We start from the raw sequence: 22,312 nt of genomic DNA on the forward strand, positions 1-22,312 counted from the left end.
AGGAAATATATTTGTTCCCTTATACTGTAACAGGCATTGACTTATTACCATGATATTTAAATATTATTAATTTTATATCATGGTATTTAAGTTACAGGATATCAGGGCAAAAGTAAACATCACTTAAGGACTTTACCTTTTCTTCTGGAATGGGTTAGTGCATTTTCAATGGTAGGTAGTATAGTTGTATCATGTTAGGTGACATGACCTTGTTATTGTCTATATTTGGAAATTACGTATGGTTTAAGATGTGTATGGGTGTTAAGTTGACAAAGAGTGGACTTGTGATGGTTAATTTTATGTGTCAACTTGACAGGGCCACGGGATGCCCAGATATTTGGATACACATTCTGCGTGTGTCTGTGAGGGTGTTTCTGGATGAGATTAATATTCGAATTGACAGACTGAGGAAAGCAGAGTGTTGCCCTTCTCAATGTGGTTGGTCTTCATCCAATCTGCTGGATGTCTGAATAGAAAAAAAAAAAAGGTAGGTTAGGGGGAAATTTTCTCTGTCTGCTTCTCTGAGCTGGGACACCAGTCCTCTACTGCAGTCAGACTTGGACTTGAACTGGACTGTACCATCAGCTCCTCTGGGTCTCTAGTTTGCCAACTGCAGATTGTGGGACTTCTCTGTCTTCATAAGCATGTGAGCCAATTCCATGTATTTATTTTGTCTCTCTGGAGAACCCCAATAAAGATAATTTCTGAGATTTATCCATCATCCAGGTTGTACTGTATATCAGTACTTTCTCCTTTTTGTCACTGCATGGCATTTCATTCTGGGAATACACTTTTTAAAAAAATCTATTCTCCTAGGGGCGCCTGGGTGGCTCAGTCGGTTAGGCGTCTGACTTCGGCTCAGGTCATGATCTCATAGCTTGTGAGTTCGAGCTCCAAGTCGGGCTCTGTGCTGACAGCTTGGAGCCTGGAGCCTGCTTTGGATTCTGTGTCTCCCTCTCTCTCTGCCCCACCCCTGCTTGCTCTCTGTCTCTCAAAACTGAATAAACATTAAAAAAAATGTTTTTTTAAATCTATTCTCCTATTGATGCACATTTTGGGATCTCTGCATTTGGGGCTATGAATACAGTTGCTAGAAACACTGAATATAACCTTTGGTAAACATTTGTACTTATTTTTCTTAAGCATCTATCTAAAAGTTAAGTAGCTGAATCACAGAGTACTTATATATCTGGTTTTATTAGATACTTACAAATGACTTTCCAAAGTGGTTGAAACAATTTGTGAGAGTTCCAGTTGCTCCACACTTTCACTAACACTTGGTTTTTTCAGTCTTTTTAATTTTAACCATTCAGGGCGGGCAAATTGTGAAGTAAGTAAAAATATATTTTTGATACCCCTGCCTATGTTCAACTAAGCAACTCCACTGTATGTCTTCCATTTCCCTTATCCCTAGGGCCTTCCACTGCCTTTATGCAGCTGGTAGATTTACCCTAATTTCTACTTAAGATGTTAGTTGATAAAAATGACAAATTAGAAGCCAGCAAGCATCATTAATGTAAAGATGCTGTTTCTTTTTTTAATTTTTTTAATGTTTATTTATTTTTGAGAGAGACAGAGTGTGAGCACGGAGGGGCAGAGAGAGAGGGAGACACAGAATCTGAAGCAGGCTCCAGGCTCCGAGCTGTAAACACAGAGCCTGACATGGAGCTCGAACTCACCAACTGTGAGATCATGACCTGAGCCGAGGTCAGTCTCTCAACTGACCAAGCCACCCAGGCGCCCCTGAAGATGCTGTCTTAAAAATGTAACTAGTTGCCCACATTAATATATCAATTTCACATAACATTCTGTATTGCAGGTTGTTTTGAAGAAAAATAAAACAAAAATTAAAAACCAGGACATTTGCCAAGTCGTCATTAGTGCTATTTACAAACTCTTTTCTTTCCTTCCAAAAATATTCTAAGATTGCATCTTTCTGCTCATTTGAAGTTGGTTGTTTCTACATGGCTTGCACTGACCAATGAACTGTGACTCCAAGTGAGATGTTCCACTTTCAGGCAGAAAACTTAAGAACCAGTGTGCAAGTTGCCATGTGCACTTCCCCATGTCTTCTTAGCACTTACATAAGATTAGGTCAAGATAGAATCTGTACTAGCACAAGTCCTTGAGAGACTGTGATGAGCAGAGGTGTTCTGATAACTTGCACTTGGACACACAGGGTAAGAAAGGTACAAACAGGGACGCCTGAGTGGCTCAGTCGGTTAAGTGCTTACTTTGGCTCAGGTCATGATCTCCTGGTCCGTGAGTTCCAGCCCCGCGTTGGGCTCTGTGCTGACAGCTCAGAGCCCGGAGCCTGTTCAGATTCTGTGTTGCCCTCTCTCTCTGCCCCTCCCCCACTCACACGCACATGCGTGTTCTCTCTCTCTCTCTCTCTCTAAAGTAAATATTGAAAGAAAAAGTTGAAAAAAAGAAGAGAACTTTTTGTTTTCTTATAAGTCACTAAGACTTCGGTGTTGTTTGTCATCACAGCATAACCTAGCCTACCCAGAAAGGCAGTCTGTCCATGTAAACCTCACTCTGGGTGAGTCAATTTGCTTATGCTAAATATCTGGGTCCCTCTTTAAATACCATCTGTAGTCTCCAGTTTGCAGCAGTTCCTGGTAATTCTTCCTCGCTCATTTATTTCCCTTATGAGGCCTCTAGGAATTTTGTTTTTAATAGACTATTTTTCAGAGCAGTTTAGGGTCACAGTAACATTCATGAGAATAGATATATAGATACAGATATATATCAAAATGAGTATATTTTAATAAAAGTATTTTTTAATAAAGAAGCTATAAGCTAGTACTGTCCCTTTTAAGGCTTGTTTTAGTTTTATGGTGAGGAAGGCAAAAGGCAGCTAGCAGCAATAAATTTATAAAACTATGTAAGTATATTTTATCATTTTAATTATTCTCTATGGCATCCCTCATCTCCCTATCCTTGCACAAATAAGAGTCTCTAACATTGTTTATTTTCTAAATCTGTTTTATTTTTAACAAAACAGAAACAGCGTTCAATGAGTGTTAGCTACGACAACTTAGCAAACACACTCTTGAAACTTTCAGGAAAAACATGGTTTCAGCATTTTTTCCAAAATAAATTTTTCTGTGCCTCGGAATGTAAAACAGTTACCGTAACATTTATTGAATGAGGTTTTACCTAATCAAACATTAACGGAAACAAACATCTCCAGAGGATCGGAATTCCATACGAATTCCCCAGGGCAGAAACATCACATATGTCATCTCAAATAGAAAACGAGGAAGTGTCTTTTTAGCTATTGCCAGCCGTTAATAATTCACATGAAGAAAATTATTTTAACTGTTACACTGGTGTTTGAACATTCTGTCTTATGTTCTTGACACTAAAATCTGTGCACCTTTTTAACAATTTTATCACTTCCAGTTCTGGCAAGGTTGCAAAGTAGATAATGTGCAAACCTAAAAGTGCTAATGAAAATATAATTAAAACCTATTGACATGCAAAGTCAAGCTCCTAGAAAAGTTCTAGTAATCTGTGGAGCTAAAGGGAAAAATCTGAAAATCCTGCGTATTACACAGAGGCTGACACATCTTTGGCTTCTGAGAGGTGCCAATCCTCCTTTAGCCAGGGGATTTGATTTCTCCAATCATGGCAGGGCAGTGGTGGGGCCTTGGGCCTGAGCAGCGGGTGTTGTGTACTCTATCATTGATCTCCAATAAGGTGGGAACCCTCAAAGGGAGACAACCCAGTATAAAGGGTAGACTAGACAACAAGGATTAAAAAAAACCTCGACTGTTTTGGCCTGCAGGGCCAAATCTAAGAACCGCAGGAAATTTAATGGGCAACCATTACACTGTCTAATTACAGAACACGTGTTTAGAACTTGCTATTTATTTTTTATTTCTTTTCCAAGCTTACATAGAGATTTCAATACTTAGAGATTTTGGCAGGGAAAATTTGATCACTGAGAACTCATACATCAAGATGTGCACTCATCATTTAGGGGTTTATATTCAAAACACACACATGACTTGGGAATCTCCAAATTGGAAGAATAATATAACACATGGTCTTCCATTGGTTACATCATGGGACACCAGCAGAAGCAAGAGCAAGCCTGTCAGAGAGAGCACACCCGCAGACAAGCCGTCCTCGGAGCCTCATGGGCTCAGCCTCATGGTTCTAAACTTGAGAGTGCGTGAAGTAACCTGCCACCATTTTACTCCATTTCTGATCTCCTGTGTTTACACAGAAAGAAACTAAATACCCCACAGATGAAAGACGACACAAGGCATAGTGGTTTAGGGTGCAGCCTCTGGAGACACTTTCACATAATTGTTTTGTGAGTGACTTTGCACGAGATATCTAACCTCAGTTTTCTCATCTCTAAAAGGGGAATTATATTTTTTAAATATTCATTTATTTATTTTGAGAGAAAGAGAAAGAAAAAGAGAGAGAGAGAGAGAGAGAGAGAGAGACAGAATACACCAAGCACTGTGAGCACAGAGCCAAAATTAAGAGTCGGACGATTAACCAACTGAGCCACCCAGCCACCCCTAAAAGGGGTATTATCATAGTATCTATCTAATGGGTTTGTTATATGAATTAAATGAGTTAACATGTGGAAAGTAGTTAGGACCAGAACCATGCCTAGAAGGTAGGATCACTGGAAAGGACAGCTGCTCTTATCATCATTAGCATCACCTCAGTCATCACTGCTGCTATAGGTCACTGGTTACATTATTCCAACTATTCCATGATTAGGATGTTTCTTCTCTAAATTTGCCCAGATGCATATCCTTCTGGCCTGGAATTAAATCTTGAGGTAAACCTAGCAACTACACATATCAAAATGATATGCCTTTGCGCGACTGGCTCCTTTGTTGAGAAGCAACAGAACTAAGAACTGCAAGAAAATGTAAGGGACTACCATGAAGCTAGCTAATTACAGAACATGTGTTTAGAACTTGCTATTTATCTGTTGTTTCTGTTTTAAGCTATACTTGTATATAGATTTCCAGTGCAAATCATTTGCGTTGTAAGTGTATTCTATTAACGTACACGCATTTTGGTTCCTTAGAATCCAGAAAACGTTACACGCAAAAATCCTCTAAGATATACACATGGTTGAGTGCATTGGAGGTAGTGTTTACCTCAAGAGTGGATGCATCGAGGTCATCCCAGACCCAGCACCGTCTCCTGCCCCCACCACACACACCAGTGGCCACTGACCACCAGACTACTCGGGAAACTGGGAGAACATGGATAGGACAGCAGGCTGCCTCACCAGACTTCTGTTGGGGACTTGTGAGACTCATTAGCTCGACAGCTCTCGTGTCAGCTAATTCCAACTGCTCTGCTTCCCTCTTCCAGGAGCTCTCATGTCTCTTTCTTTCTGACTCCCTGCATTGCAATTACATCAGAGGGAAGAAATTCCTCAGCACCCAATCCCCTTCCTATTAACTCCTGATAAATTTCAGCTTCGTCTCTGAAAAATGAGATTAGTAGATACCTGTCTCATGATGTGGTGCATATGTGCAAAATGATGAATTTGCAATTATTTTGTATCAATGCTTTTTGAGTTTCACACTCTAATTCTGTATTTGCTTATTTTACATTTGGGACAGAGTACTATGCTGTATACCTTCGAGTCTCCTTAAATACCTAGCATAGTATTTTAAATATTTCATACTGCTGTATTTATACGTGATTTTGCAAACCTCATTTCACTTACATGGAAAAGTGTACTGAAACAAGATCATTCTGAGGTTGCTTAGTCCATGTAGAAAACACTCTGAAAACATTTTAATATTAGGTTACCTCAAAAGCAGAATCTGAACCCCAGCCATGGGTTGAACGCGGCCCACGCACTCCCATCACTTTTTCCTTCTTCTTGCTTTGGATGCTATAAAGCGTCCTGCACGGGTTCCAGTGCTCCAGAGCAAAGCCAGCGGTGACACCAGGAGGCCACTGCATTTCCAGCTGCAAATGGGCAGAGGGGAGGAAACGACACAGACATGTACTCATGTACACACCACCTAGATGTGCTCTAAGCCCTTCAAGGACTAGGGAAATTACTGCTGGGCAAGATACTCCTCCGTGGGCCTCTCGTACTCCTCCCCTTCTCACTGTGCGTGCCAGCAACGCAAGGCCTTGACCACTCTTTCCCTTGGCCATTTGTCAGGGTTGACTTTGCAGGGAGCAACCTTAAGGGATGAGGTCACACCTTCCTTCAGGACACAGAGGAGGACTAAAGTTCCTTCTCTAATTCTATGGTGGGTGTGGTTATGAAGAGGATTTTTGTGGTGAAGGAACTGTCAGGTATCTGTATCTTGGCGGTAGAAAAAGGAATCTACACAGGTGACCAAAACTCCCAGGACTAAAAACGCACGCGCGCGCGCGCGCACACACACACACACACACACACGAATACAAGTACAACTGGAGAAATGAGAAAAAACAAATCTATCATTGGATAAATGTTCCATAAATTGAGTATTTTCTAATTTTGATGAGCTTTGCCACATCATGGCTTACTGTAATCTTGGAAGGCTGCATTATAGGATTTGAGGAAAAAAGTCATAAATATGAAGAATTCCTTGTATCTTCAAAAGGACTGAGGGTTAAAGGTGAAGATTCATCTCAAATTTAAGGCTGTTATTACAGGGCGCCTGGGTGGCTCAGTCGGTTAAGCGGTCGACTTCGGCTCAGGTCATGATCTCGCAGTCCATGAGTTCAAGCCCTGCGTCGGGCTCTGTGCTGACAGCTCAGCGCCTGGAGCCTGTTTCAGATTCTGTGTCTCCCTCTCTCTGACCCTCCCCTGTTCATGCTCTGTCTCTCTCTCTCTCTCTCAAAAATAAATAAACGTTGGGGCGCCTGGGTGGCTCAGTCGGTTAAGCGTCCGACTTCAGCTCAGGTCACGATCTCGCGGTATGTGAGTTCGAGCCCCGCGTCGGGCTCTGTGCTGACTGCTCAGAGCCTGGAGCCTGTTTCAGATTCTGTGTCTCCCTCTCTCTCTGCCCCTCCCCCGTTCATGCTCTGTCTCTCTCTGTCTCAAAAATAAATAAATGTTAAAAAAAATAATAATAATAAATAAATAAATAAATAAACGTTAAAAAAAAAAATTAAGGCTGTTATTACAAACACAGTAGAGAGAGAAGATACCTGGGAACAACAACTAATATTCTCTGAGTGCTGTACTACCTGCCAGGTACTGTAATGACAGTTAATATTCATTTACTATTTAATCCTCAAAGCAATCCTACATTATGGTACCATTATTATCTCCATGTTATAGGACATCAAAACACAGAAAGGCTTGTAAATAAACTAACATTCAGGAAGTGCTGATACTGAACATAATCTGTCTTTATATATCCCAGTAATCCCATGGGATATTATGCATAGTTATGTACGGAAGTACTGAGGCCCAAAGAAGTTAAATAAATTATACCAACATAAATAGAAGGCATATCTAGAATTCAAAATTCTGGTTGACCTCTGTCTAAAGCTGCGTCTTTTCCCTGCAGCAAACAACCTTCCTAGAGCCTCACAGGTTGTAGAAGAGGAACCCAGCTGTAACTCAGAACATCTGCTTTCCAGTTCCAGTGCTTGGAGTGTGACATGCTCATCAGGTGCTTAATTTTCTGAGCCACCCTTTCTTTACCTGTGGCAAGGTGTGGATTGGGATGGACAGTATACAGTTATCTGAAGTCTCTTCCAGTTCTAGGGGCGCCTGGGTGGTTCAGTCGGTTAAGCGTCAGTCTTCAGCTCAGTTCATGTTCTCGTGGTTCATGAGTGTGAGCCTCTCATCGGGCTCTGTGCTGACAGCTCAGAGCCTGGAGCCTGCTTTGGATTCTGTGTCTCCCTTTCTCTCTGCCCACCCCTGCTCACACTCAGTCTCTCTCTCAAAAATAAACATTAAAAAAAGAAGTTTTTAAGTCTCTTCCAATTCTGAAAGTATACAATTATGTCTAGGGACACCTTATCTGGGGTTATGTTGGTGCATTTAGACAAATGTGTGTGACTTCTGTTCTGGGTAACAGACACATTTCTAATTCAGTAGACACAACCAACAGAATTGGTCACCAAGTAAACAACCCTTATCTGAGTCTGACCCTCCAACTAGCACCAGAAGACAAAAGCCACAAGAAAAAACCCTCTGTGATTTTCTTCAGGTGACACAATTTGACATCTCCCCCCCACCCCCTCCTGCTCTCTTCTTTCATTCTGACCAGAAGAGCCAGTGAAAACACCCTCGTGTGTCATTCTGGAAGGAGCAAAACGATGCTGTGAAGAGTCAGATCAGAAAGAAACAAGGAATTAGACTTGTGTTCTCTGACCTCTTGCCTAGTGAAGGGACAACAGAAATAACAGCAGGTATATCGGAAAGGCCTCTGCATGGTCATGATTTCTTGCCCCATATAGTCAATGACCTGCAGGATAAAGGGCCTTAGTGTCTGATACACAGTTTTGGTAAAGTCTTCTGTGTTTTCAGTTATGATGTGAATAATCTGGCCCAGATTGTTTTTAATATTGTATCTATTATTAGTTTTAAAAGATGTCATCACTAAAAAATAAAATGAGAAAGCCACTTTATTTAAAAAAATTTTTTTAATGTTTATTCGTTTTTTGAGAGAAAGAAAGCGTGTGTGTATGTATGTATGTGTGTGGGGGGGGAAGGGCAGATAGAGAGGGAGACACAGAATCTGAAGCAGGCTCCAAACTCTGGGCTGTCAGCATAGAACCCAAAGAGAGACTCAAACTTGCAAACTGCGAGATCAGGACCTGTGCCAAAGTCAGACGCTTAACCGACTAAGCCACCAAGGTGCCCAAGAAAGCCACTTTTAACTTAGAAGCAGTTAAAATGGTCTTCAAGTATTTGTCTAGCATTTCTTAGTGTATAAAGAAAAACAGCTTTTTCAAAATTTCATTGAAGCATATGCAATTCATCAGAACATCAAAATATCTTATAACCCTTGTAAGAATTTAAATCCTTTGGGATTTAGGGGCATCTGGCTGGCTCAGTTAGAGGAGCATGTGACTCTTGATCTCAGGGTCATGAGTTCAAGTCCCACATTGGATAAAGGATTACATAAATAAATACAAATTAAAAAATAAATCCTTTGGGATTTAAAATATTTAAGCTCAGAGCACGATCATTTTAAAATGTTTATTCACATAACAGGAAAGACTGAAATCATTTTTTATAAGATATTCATGTTTTCTATAATACTTGCATTCAGAAAACTTTAGTTTTAAAAATATTTTAGGGGCGCCTGGGTGGCGCAGTCGGTTAAGCGTCCGACTTCAGCCAGGTCACGATCTCGCGGTCCGTGAGTTCGAGCCCCGCGTCAGGCTCTGGGCTGATGGCTCGGAGCCTGGAGCCTGTTTCTGATTCTGTGTCTCCCTCTCTCTCTGCCCCTCCCCCGTTCATGCTCTGTCTCTCTCTGTCCCAAAAATAAATAAACGTTGAAAAAAAAAAATTAAAAATATTTTAATGTCAGGATGAATTTAAAATGTTGTAACTGAGATACAAAATAAACTAGATATAGTGACAGCATGAAATGAAGAAGCAGAGGAGGGAATAGGTGAAACAGAAGATAAAATTATGGAAAATAATGAAGCTGAAAAAAAGAGGGAAAGGAAGTTACCAAATCATGAGGGGAGACTTAGAGAACTAAGCAATTGCATGAAATGAAATAATGTCCATATCATAGGAGTACTAGAAGAGGAAGAGTGGGGAAAGGAGCAGAAGGTTTATTTGAACAAATTATAGCTGAGAACATCCCTAATCTGGGGAAGGAAACAGACATCCAAGTACAAGAGGCACAGAAAACTCCCTTAAAATCAACAAAAACAGGTCAATACCATAGCATATCATAATGAAACTCACAAAATACAAGGAAAAAGGGAGATTTCTCAAAGTATCTAGGGACAAAGGATCCTTAACTAACAAGGACAGACACATAAGGGTAGTAGCAGACCTATCCGCTGAAACTTGGCAGCCCAGAAGGGAATGGCAGGAAATATTCAATGTACTGAATAGGAAAAATATGAAGCCAAGAATCCTTTATCCAGCATGGCTGTCATTCAAAATAGAAGGAGAGATAAAGACTTTCCCACAGAAGCAAAAACTAAAGGAGTTCATGACCACTAAACCAGTCCCACAAGAAAGTTTAAGGGGGACTTTCTGAGTGGAGAAAAAAAAAAAAAAAGACCAAAGCAGCAAAGACTAAAAAGGATCAGAGAACATCACCAGAAACATCAGATCTACAGATAACAGAATGACACTAAATTCCTATCTTTCAATAATCAATCTGATGCAAACAGACAAAAGGCTCCAATCAAAATACACAGGGTAGCAGAATGGATTAAAAAAACAAGATCGATCCATACGCTGTATACAAGAGACTCATTTTAGACCTAAGAACACCTGCAGATTGAAAGTAGGGGGATGGAGAACCTCTATCTATCTATCTATCTATCTATCTATCTATCTATCTATCTAGATGGAGAACCATCTATCATGCTAAAGGAGGCCAAAGGAAAGCCAGACTAGCCATATTTATATCAGACAAACTAGATTTTAAAACAAAGACTGTACCAAGAGATGAGGAAGGGCATTATCATAATTAAGGGATCTATCCATCAAGAAGATCCAACAATTGTAAATATTTATGCCCCCAACTTGAAAGCACCCAAATATATAAAGCAATTAATCACAAACATAAAGAGACTCAGTGGTAATAATACCATAATAGTAGGAGATTTAATATTCCACTTACAACAATGAACAGATCATCTAAGCAGAAAATAAAAAAGGAAACAACAGCTCTTAATGACTCACTGGACTGGATGGACTTAACAGATCTATTCAGAACATTCACCTTAAAGCAGCAGAATAATATTCTTCTCAAGTGCACATGGAACATTCTCCAAAACTGATCACAAACTGGGTCACAAGTCAGCCCTCAATAGGTAAAAAATGACTGAAATCATACCATGCATATTTTCAGCTCACAACGCTATGAAACTTGAATTCGGCCACATGAAAATATTTGGACATCCTAGTAAAGAATGAATGGTTAACCAGGAAATTAAAGAAGCAATAAAAAAAACACATGGACACAAATGAAAATGAAAATACGACAGTCCAAACTTTTTGGGATGCAGCAAAGGCAGTCCTAAGAGGAAAGTACACTGCAGTTCAGGCCTAATCAAGAAGCTTTTAGGGGCGCCTGGGTGGCGCAGTCGGTTAAGCGTCCGACTTCAGCCAGGTCACGATCTCGCGGTCCGTGAGTTCGAGCCCCGCGTCGGGCTCTGGGCTGATGGCTCAGAGCCTGGAGCCTGTTTCGGATTCTGTGTCTCCCTCTCTCTCTGCCCCTCCCCCGTTCATGCTCTGTCTCTCTCTGTCCCAAAAATAAATAAAACGTTGAAAAAAAAAATTTAAAGAAGCTTTTAAGAAAGGTCCCAAATATTCAACCTAACCTTACACCTAAAGGAGCTAGAAAAGGAGAAGCAAATAAAGCCCAATGCCAGAAGAAGGGAAATAATAAAGATTAGAGCAGAAATAAACAATACAGAAACAAACAAAGAAACAGTAGAACAGGGGCGCCTGGGTGGCGCAGTCGGTTAAGCGTCCGACTTCAGCCAGGTCACGATCTCGCGGTCCGTGAGTTCGAGCCCCGCGTCGGGCTCTGGGTTGATGGCTCAGAGCCTGGAGCCTGTTTCTGATTCTGTGTCTCCCTCTCTCTCTGCCCCTCCCCCGTTCATGCTCTGTCTCTCTCTGTCCCAAAAATAAATAAATAAAAAAAAAAAAAACGTTGGAAAAAAAAAAGAAAAAAAAAAAAATTTTAAGAAACAGTAGAACAGATCAATGAAACTAAAAGCTGGTTCTTTGAAGGAATAAACAAAATTGATAACCCCCTAGCCAGACTTATCAACAAGAAGACAGGACCCAAATAGATAAAATCACGAATGAAAGAGAAGAGATCACAACCAATACCACAGAAATACAAACAATTCAAAGATAATACTACGAAAAATTATATGCCAACAAACTGGGCAATCTGGAAGAAATGGACAAATTCCTAGACACTCACCTACTACCAAAACTGAACCAGGAAGAAAAGAAAAAATTGAACAGACTCATAACCAGCAAAGAAATTGAATCAGTTATCAAAAATCTTCCAACAAGTAAGAGTCCTAGGCCAGACGGCTTCCCAGGGGAATTCTACCAGACATTTAAAGAAGAATTAATACCTCTTCTTCTCAAACTGTTGCAAAAAAATAGAAATGGAAGGAAAGCTTCCATACTCATTCTATGAAGCCAGCATTACCTTGATTCCAAAGCCAGAGACTCCATTAAAAGAATTACAGGTCAATATCCCTGATGAACCTGGATGCAAAAATTCTCAACAAGATACTAGCAAATTTAATACAAAAGCACATTAAAAGAATTATTCATCGTGATCAAGTGGGATTTATTCCTGGTTCAATATTTGCAAATCAATCAATGTGATACACTACATTAATAAAAGAAAGGATAAGAACCATAGGATCCTCTCGATACAGAAAAAGCATTTGACAAAATAGAGCATCCTTCCTTGATAAAAATCCTGAAGAAAGTAGGAATAGAAGAAACATACCTCAGCATCATAAAAGCCATAAATGAAAGGCCCACAGCTAATATCATCCTCAATGGGGAAAAACCGAGAGCTTCTCTGTAAGGTCAGGAATATGACAGAGATGTCCATAGTCACCACTGTTGTTCAACATAGTATTAAAAGTCCTATCCTCAGCAATCAGACAGCAAAAAGAAATAAAAGGCATACAAATTGACAAAGAAGTCAAACTTTTACTCTTTGCAGGTGACATGGTACTCTACATGGAAAACCCAAGAAACTCCACCAAAAAATTGCTATTGCTGATACCTGAATTCAGCGAAGTTATAGAATATAAAATCAATGTACAGATATCAGTTGCATTTCTATACACCAATAATGAAGCAGCAGAAGGAGAAATCAAGGAATCAATCCCATTTACAACTGCACCAAAACCCATAAGATACCCAGGAATAAACCTAACCAAAGAGGTAAAATATCTGTGTGTTGAAAACTAAGAAGACACAAAGAAATGGAAAAACATTTCATGCTCCTACATTGGAAGAACAAAATATTGTTAAAATGTTGATACTACCCAAAACAATCTATACATTCAAAGCCATCCCTATCAAAATAACACCAGCATTCTTCACAGAGCTAGAACAAACAATCCTGAAATTTGTATAGAAAAAGAAAAGACCCCTAATAGTCAATGTAATGAGAAAAAGAGAGGCAAAGACAGAGGCTTCATAAATCTGGACCGTAAGCTGTATTACAAAGCTGTAATCAAGAGAGTATGATACAGGCACAAAAACAGACACATAGATCAATGGAACAGAACAGAGAACCCAGAAATGGACTCGCAAATGTATAGCCAACTAATCTTCGACAAAGCAGGAAAGAGTATCTAATGGAATAAAGACAATCTCTTTAGTAAATTGTGCTGGGAAAACTGGACAGAGACATGCAGGAGAATAAAACTTTCCCATACCATTCACAAAAATAAATTCAAAATGGATACAGGACTTAAATGTAAGTCAGGAAGCCATCAAAATCCTAGAGGAGAAAACAGACAACAACCTCTTTGACCTTGGCCACAGCAACTTCTTACTTGACACATCTCTGGAGGCAAGGGAAATAAAAGCAAAAATGAACTATTAGGACCTCTTCAAGATAAACGCCTTCTGCACAGCAAAGGAAACAATCAGCAAAACTAAAAGGCAACTGAATGAATGGAAGAAGATATTTGCAAATGACATATCTTATAATGGGTTAGTATCCAAAATCTATAAAGAACTTATCAAACTCAACACCCAAAAAATAATAACCTAATAAAGAAATAGACAAAAGACATGATAGACACTTTCCAAAGAAGACATCTGGATGGCTAACAGACACACAAAAAGATGCTCCCTATCATTCATCATCAGGAAATACAAATCAAAACTACAATGAGATACCACCTCACCCCTGTCAGAATGGCTAAAATTAACACCTCAGGAAACAACAGATGTTGGCAAAGATGCAGAGAAAGGAGAACCCTTTTGCACTGTTGGTAGCAATGCAAACTCTGGAAAACAGTATGGAGGTTCCTCAAAAGTTAAAAATAGAACTATGCTATGACCCAGCAAATGTACTGCCAGGTATTTATGCAAAGGATACAGGAGTGCTGATTCGAAGGGGCACATGCACCTGAATGTTTTTATAGCAGCACTATCAACGATAGCCAAAGTATGGAAAGAGCCCAAGTGTCTATCAACTGATGAGTGGATAAAGATGATATGTTACACACACACACACACACACACACACACACACTGGAACGTTACTTGGTGATCAAAAAGAATGAAATCTTGCCATTTGCAACCACCTGGATGGAACTAGAGTATATTATGCTAAGCGAAATAAGTCAGGCAGAGAAAGACAAATATCAAATGATTTCGCTCATATGTGGAATTTAAGAAACAAAATAGATGAACATAGGGTAAGGGAAAAACTAAGATCAAAACAGAGTGAGAGGCAGACCATAACAGCCTCTTAAATACAATGAACATACTGGGGTTTGCTGGAGGAGAGATGGGAGGGATGGGCTAAATGGGTTGATGGGTATTAGGCACTTGTTGGGATGAGCAATGGTTGTTATAATAATAAGTGATGAACCACTATTACTACCCTGTATGTCAACTAACTTGAATTTAAATAAATAAATTTTAAAAATATTTTAATAAAATTATACACTGCATCACAAATCATTCAGCACATGAAATGTGGTAAGATGATCAAGGTCATCACAAACTGCAGATAGAAAAAAGAACCAAGAAGGCCTTATGTCATAGCCAAATGAATGTGTAAAGTTGTTGCTTTAAGGGTCAGGAACACTTTACTGATGAATAGAGGACAGATTTCATGTTTATTGTGCTCATTTCTTCCCCCTTCCAGTGAATCTAGATTCACTTGTCCCTCACTAAGTTCCTTAGTTTCTCTATTCTTTTCCCCCCTTGTCTATAATATCTATGATGGGGGCAGAAAGAGGGAAAAAGTGTAGTGGGGGTGACCAGATAATATGTAAGATCTTTTTCAATCTAGATCTAATAATAAATGATTTATAAATAAATAAAATTATACACAAAAATTCCCTTTTTTAGTTTCTAGGACAGTCTTTTCTCTTTGAACCACTAAGAAATGGCCAATATGAAGAACTAACTGGATATTCAATAATGCTGATTCAAATATTGCTGATCACCACTGAAGTATACATATTTTCCAGGTGTTCAAAATGTGGAAGAATGGGTATGTTGTCAACTAATGTGATAGAAAAAAGTTAATTAGGAAAGTTAGAAACAATAGCATTAAAACAATTAGGCTTAGAGAAAAAACTGATGATATATTACAACGTAGCAATCAATTTTTAACATATCTTCAATGTTAATTACTTACAAATATATTTTGTCAAGTGAAATTAGCCTATTTGCACCTGACCACATATAAGGAGAGCTGTCTAGATAGGAAAGGTGCTTTCTTCCACTCTACTACTTCTTCTACTCTAGAAGACTAAAATATTTAATAATGTTTCTAATAAAATTTCAGAAAATCATCTTCCTGCTACACTAACAGCATCTAGAAAAAGCTGTGTTTACACAGATTGTATCTAGCTCAGTTCCTATTCACTGGTCTCATTAACATGTCACCTACAGATGAGTTGCTCAGGAAGTTCAGGATGGTTTAACACGGACCAGCCACATACGATGCTATTTTCTCAGTGGCTTAGGGAGAGGAATCAGCCAGGGTGAACCTCACACAGGAGTATCAAATTTTCAAGGTGCCTCTGATAGATTAACATTCTGATTTTTCTGTTCTCTTGAGTTACTACACACCAAGCTCTTCCCTACGTGTTCCCTTGTAATAAGAGGAGGGTCCAGGAGGGCAAGAGGCTTATAAACAGGATGAGAGGACAGGACAAGAAACTTTCTGGACTGTGTTCTCCTGAAAAGGGAAATTCAGACTATCATTAGACAGATTTCTCACCTTAGTCTTACTTAGGGATTACTCCCAAGATTCTTGAATCCTTCTAGCGGAAGAAATCTCCTTGAGGACAGACTGATCCTATCTTACACAATTTTCTGTCATTCCTAACTTCTGGGCACAGGACGTGGACTGAAATGCCCTATTGCCTTAAATATTTTTTGAATGAGTTATGAATGGTTTTGAAATGAACAAAATTGAAAGTGACTTAACTGGACATAAATGTTTAATAGTATACTTAATTACAAGAGAGTAAATAATCTATTTTTCATTCAAGACTTTTCCTGTATGAAAGCATAGCCAGGTGAGGGGATCCAAACATGTCTCATGATTTTTCAACAGTGGCCACCAAAATGATTTACAGTCCTATTTAAAAAAACTCCAGGATCTTAAAATCTAGGGCTAAAAGATAAAAAATATTCACTCTTTAATAAAATGTCCACTGGTAGGCAAAAAAGCCTAATGAAATGAAGCCCTTTAACATGGGAGAAGTTTACTAATAAAACACTGTGGCTATTAAGGATCCATTCTTTTAGGAGCTAGTGGAGTCACTGGCAAATTCCAGGCTCAGAAACCATGTAATCCTGCTGTGTTAGACAGAATTCCTGTGAGGAGTCCTGGTAATTTCATGAGATCTCGAGAGTCTAGGGAAAATAGAGCAAAATGACTGGGTATGTACCTTGCATTCACACCCAAGGAGGTATTTCAACTAAATAGCATCATTACTGCCTCATCCATTCAGCGGTTCCAGGAACTCTGTCACACATTAACAGTTCCCAGAACCACCCAATAGAGTAGGGAGAATTAGTAGTATTTTGTAGAAGAAACTGAAACATCACCTAGTTATGAAATTTGTTCAAGTTTATAGAACTAGGAGGTGATAAAACTACAGAATCAAACACTACATTATCTGGCCCTAAACCTTGTTTTCTTTTTTATTTGTTTCTGGTTTTGTTTTTTAACTCACGCATTTCTGAAAGGGATAAGTGAATCCATCATATCTATCATTTAACCTTTGTGAGGGTAATGGAAGAAGCTGAACACCTTTTTTTAACTTTAATAAACAATTTTAATGCTGTGCAATTTTAAAAAAAGGGGAAATGGTCTAGGAGACCACAGACTTACAAGGTCAAATTCTTATATTATTGTACAAGCATAAAAAAGATTTTCTAAAATTTATTAACTATAGGCATCCAATAAGCTTCTAACATAGTTAAGGGGTTTACTCTAGCACTTTAATGACTTCATGTATATTTTATAGCTATTTTATAAAGGGATAGTTTAATAAAATTCTTGGCTCCTACAAATTCCAATTTCTCGATCCAATTTTACTGCATTTCGCACATCATCTCCATAGCACTGTATCAATAGTTTTCAGTGTACAAGATTAAATATATAGAACTGCAAAGAGGAACTTGTCAACCTCAAGGAATATTTTATTGATCACATGGGAAGAGAAGCATTGAATTAGAGTTCCTTGCTTATAATGAACTTCAATACCTCCTGTTTCCAAAACAAAAAGAGCCAGGATAACAGAAGAGTTTCCAATACTAGCTGTATCTCAGTTTCACTAGATACATTTTTTGAGTTTATGCTATTTGAGTTTATAACCAAATCTGCTTATCCCTTGACTTTAGGACCTGGGTTTCAGAGTGGGTTCACAATTTTTAAACAGAGTGTAGGGGATCACCACTTTACGGTAGAGGGCCTCATGGACTTGGCTTGAAGCTATGTATGCTTGGTAGGCACCTTATGTTTACTTGGTAATAATAGATTTTTATGAGGGCTAGAGCAGGTGATAAAATTATGGGTGGTGAGGGAAAGCAAGGGGCCAAGGCACCTGATGAGTTTGTCACTAAATGTTCTGTTCCTTCATGTTGCCTTTCTTGATGTTTAGTCTTCCAATTAAATGACACTCCAGTTAGGATCTATGTCGACTTTTTCTATTCCTACTTTTCTAATTTCCTTCAAGAAGACATCTGAAATATCTTACCACTCAACATTAATCCCTTATGAAAACCATACACAGTCTTCCCACGAAAAATATTCCTATACTTACGCTTCCCCTTCACAAATCTGAAATCAGGACCACTGCTCCTACAGCCTCACAAACTGGGCCTCTGTCATCACTGACCCACCACCTTTGTCCACTCTATCCGGCCTTGTGTCTCTTTTCTGTTGGATCCTCAAGGTCATATTTCACAGGAAGATATTTGGGATTTGTGTGGAGTACCTGAGCTACTAAGTCTTCCAGACCAGGAGGGCAGTTTGGCACAGGAACTGGCTCTGGCATCCATGCTGTTGGAGCAGACTCATTTCACACTGGACATCTGCCAGGCTGGTGCTGTATAGAATGGATGCCACCAGTTGGCTGGTACAAGGGGAAGGCACTGCGCTGATGTAGACAGCAGTATCCCATTAGCAAGCCTCCTGGGTAGTATGCGAGAGGAGGGACGGTAGGTGCTGGGGGCCCTGTGTTCAAAAACAAATGAAAAAATTACATGACTGTAACTACAATATATTGGAACTTAGCATAAATTTTTACACGGATGTTACATGGGTCACATGGAGGCTTCCTAGAAAGAGTCAGAGCTTCTATTTTCTGAGGGAAAGGAATACCACATCCCAAAAACGTAGTAAGGGGATTTCCAGATTACTAACTCATTGAATCCTCTTAAGCTTTACGAGATAGTCATGCTCACTTCACAAGTGCAAAAACTAAGGTTGAAGAGAGGAGGTAATTTGATAGCCTCTCTAGGCCCATCTCATAAGGCTGCTGCAGGGTTAGCACAGGACGTGGCTTAAAGTGAGCTCTGCACAAAGTTCTATTTTTATACTCTTCATACTATTGTTAAGTTTACATAGATAAAGCAAGTGGTAACACTGCGATTTGAAATCACATCTTGACTTCAAAATGGTGATCTGAAGACTATGCTACATTGCTGCTGACCCCGTCACTTCTTTATATCCTCACCATCTGGTTCTCACACTGATTTCCTCCCAACGGGGGGTCTGTTAAATTCTAACTTGGTCAATGTAAGTAAGGTCACAGTCAAGGAAACCAGATTTCTTTGAAGAGTCACAATACTTAAGAAGAGAAGCACTCGAAATCATGAATTGGCAGGAGGGTTCCATCAAGGTAGGACTTTAGATTTTGCTTCTTTTATTAAATGTCTCTTAAAAGAAGCAATAATACCACACCCCTCCCTCAGCCAGGATGGATCAGTGCAGGCCTAGTAAGGAGGCTGATCCCCTGCCCAGCAGTGACAAGGATCTTATTTCTAGAATGAAATAACATCTCTGCAATCATCTCGTTTTTTTTTTTTTTTTTTTTTTTCAAACTGTGAACTTTTGCCTCTTCTTTATACTTACTGGTACGAAGCCTCATCCAGTTGGGTTTACTGTAGTAACTTCTCAACTAGTTTCCCTTTTCTTGCTTTCTCTCTGTTCCAGTGTTTCCTTCACACTGGCCCCAAGAGCTATCTTATCAAACATCCAATCACTTACTCACTGGACATTTATTGAGTGCCCTTTAGGCACCAGACCATGTGCCAGAAGGTGGGAAGAAAATGATGAAAAAACAAACTCAAGTATCTGCTTTAAAGCTTTCTTTTAAAAGTCTATTTATTTATTTTGAGAGAGTGTGTGCGCACAGAAGGGGCAGAGAGAGAGAGGGAGAGAGAGCACATCCCAAGTAGGCTCCGCACTGTCAGCACAGAAGCCTGATGCAGGGCTCGATCCCACAAACCAAGAGATCATGACCTGAGCAGAAGTCCAACACTTCACTGACTGAGCCACCCAGGCGCCCCTAAAATCTTGATGTCCCACTTTGGTGGCTCAGTTAAGCACCTACTTCAGCTCAGGCTGTGATTTCACGGTTCCTGAGTTTGAGTCCCACATTGGGTGAACACAAGCCCCACTTCGGGTGAGCTCTGCTTCTCCCTCTCTCTCTGCTCCTTGTGGGATTCTCTTTCTCTCTCTGCCCCTCGCTCACTTGTGCCCTCTCTCCCCACCAAAAAAAAAAAAAAAAAAAAAGTCTTGATGTCCTGTTAAAAAGCATCTACAGGCTCTCAAAGGCTCCAGGATAAGATCCAAACTACTTAATCAGCACTGGAAACCGGTCACCCCCACCTGCGCACTTCTGCCTTTTGATCCAGTCGGCCTTCCTCAAGCCCCAACCACACCACTAGGGCTTCATGACCTTTTTCTTTCTCCCAGACATTCTCCCTTCCCCACCTATTTTTTTATTGAGAAACTCCCTACCATGCCAATAAAACTTGACTTCCTCAGGTAGGCCTTCCCTTTAACCCCACAGTCAGTTACTCTGTCTTCTGGGTCCCTACAACATTCTCTTCACATTTCCATAACGGCATGCAGAATACCATTAATGTTTGTACAACTTCCTACTCCAAGCGATGTAAAGGCAGGAATGTTCTACTTGACATCTAGTAAAGTATTTGGTATCCAGTAGGTACTCAATATTTATTTATTGAAACAATAAAGTAATTAGCTAAATGAGCAACTTAACTCTTAGTGTCATTTTCTACAGGGTGAAGAGATTCTTTCTGGAGATTTAACTTACCAGGTATAAAATGGGAATTCTATTCTGGAGGGTCATCAGGTATTATAACTGGTGAATTCAAACGGCATCTGTGGTTAGGAGCAGCATGAGGTACTGGATCCAAGGACTTTGTTTTATTGTCAATGTCATCCATCGGTTCATCAGTGTTTGTGAAGACCAGCCTTGGAGGAAGAGGTCATGCCCAACTGAGAAATGGAATGATGTATTATTGAAAATACTATTTTTTTCTTATTGGTTTGCTAAAACATCAGCGTACGTGATCATTGTTAAATATACTACTCTATTTCTTACAACATACACGACACATGCATATGATATACTAGGCATGAATTCACATATATGGTAAATTGTTAGGCTGAACACAGAGTAAAAAACTATGGCTGAGTAATTATACTGTGCTTGTGATTAAAGCAATGAACTCTCAGGCTGGCAGTTCGGCTGCCCTGATACTGACTTTTATTTACATAGACAAATTCCTTCCAACATAGCAGAAATTGTTGTCCTATGATGTAGTACTGAGAGCATGCCATATGTGGAGTGAATCTGATTTTTTCCCCACATCCTCTTTGAAAAGTGGCTGTGTCAGAGTAAATCCAAAACAAAACAACACAAATACTTAACGGTTTTAAAAGCGGTTTGCCATTCATAACTCACTTAGAGGTGATTTAGATCACTTCCCCAGTGACTCCTATTTTGACTTATTCTTCCTAAAACAACCTATGTCACTGTAATTACTGAAAGGAAGGTGTTGAGGTCACGTTTCATGTTACACCCTGTCCTTTCATTGAGATTGGAGACACTGCTCCCTGACCTCAGTGTGAGGAACGGCTCAGTTTCTCTGAAAGAACTGGTTGACTTTTAACTCCTAGAAAACATAAGTACCATAAATGTAATATTTCTCACCTTACATCATTTGCTAGAAAACTCAGGGCCCACTTTTCAGACCTCTTCCATCAAGGAAAGCTTTTTATTACTATCACCTCTTGTGTTAGACTTTTTTTCCCTACCCTTAATTTTCCTACCTCATTTTTCTCAAGTATTTTAAGTATCTTTCTTTAGACACAACCAATATAAGTCTCCTTTAGTCCTTTCTATGCCAAATATAGGAAGATAGGAATGTTCATATTTATAAATGAATGGACATATTTACATTATCCAAATGTTAAACAATAAAAGCAATTTCTAAATGAAACAAACTGAAAGTGCTATTAAGGAAAACAATCCTATAATTCACATTTAAAACAAGGCATAATAGGGGTGCCTGGGTGGCTCAGTTTGTCAAGTGCCTGACTGCGGCTCATGATCTCGCAGTTCATGGGTTTGAGCCCCGCGTCAGGCTCTGTGCTGACAGCTCAGAGCCCGGAGCCTGCTTTGGATTCTGTGTCTCCCTCTCTCTCTGTCCTCCCTGGTTCCTGCTCTGTCTCTGTCTCTCAAAAATAAATAAGCATTCAAAAAATAGTTTTTAACAAGGCGTAATAAAGTTTGTTCACAAAAGACATGCTGATATTTTTGAAGAATTCTAATGAATACTAAAAAAATAAAATGCTTTAATGCTCTAAGATATTTATACAAATTTATATATTATGTATATACTACTATTATTTCATGATACATGTAA

The 22,312-nt window shown here is 39.4% G+C and overlaps 1 pseudogene; it reads right to left on the bottom strand.

The window, feature by feature from the left end:
* Positions 1-430: 430 nt before the first annotated feature.
* LOC124527139 (phospholipid scramblase 4-like) lies at positions 431-20,827 on the bottom strand (annotated as a pseudogene).
* Between the last annotated feature and the right edge of the window lie 1,485 nt (positions 20,828-22,312).

Source organism: Lynx rufus, unplaced genomic scaffold (genome assembly GCF_022079265.1).
Source record: "Lynx rufus isolate CCGP_SWC_20201006 ecotype Redwood Valley unplaced genomic scaffold, mLynRuf1.p SCAF_5, whole genome shotgun sequence".
NCBI classification, from domain to species: Eukaryota; Metazoa; Chordata; class Mammalia; order Carnivora; family Felidae; genus Lynx; species Lynx rufus.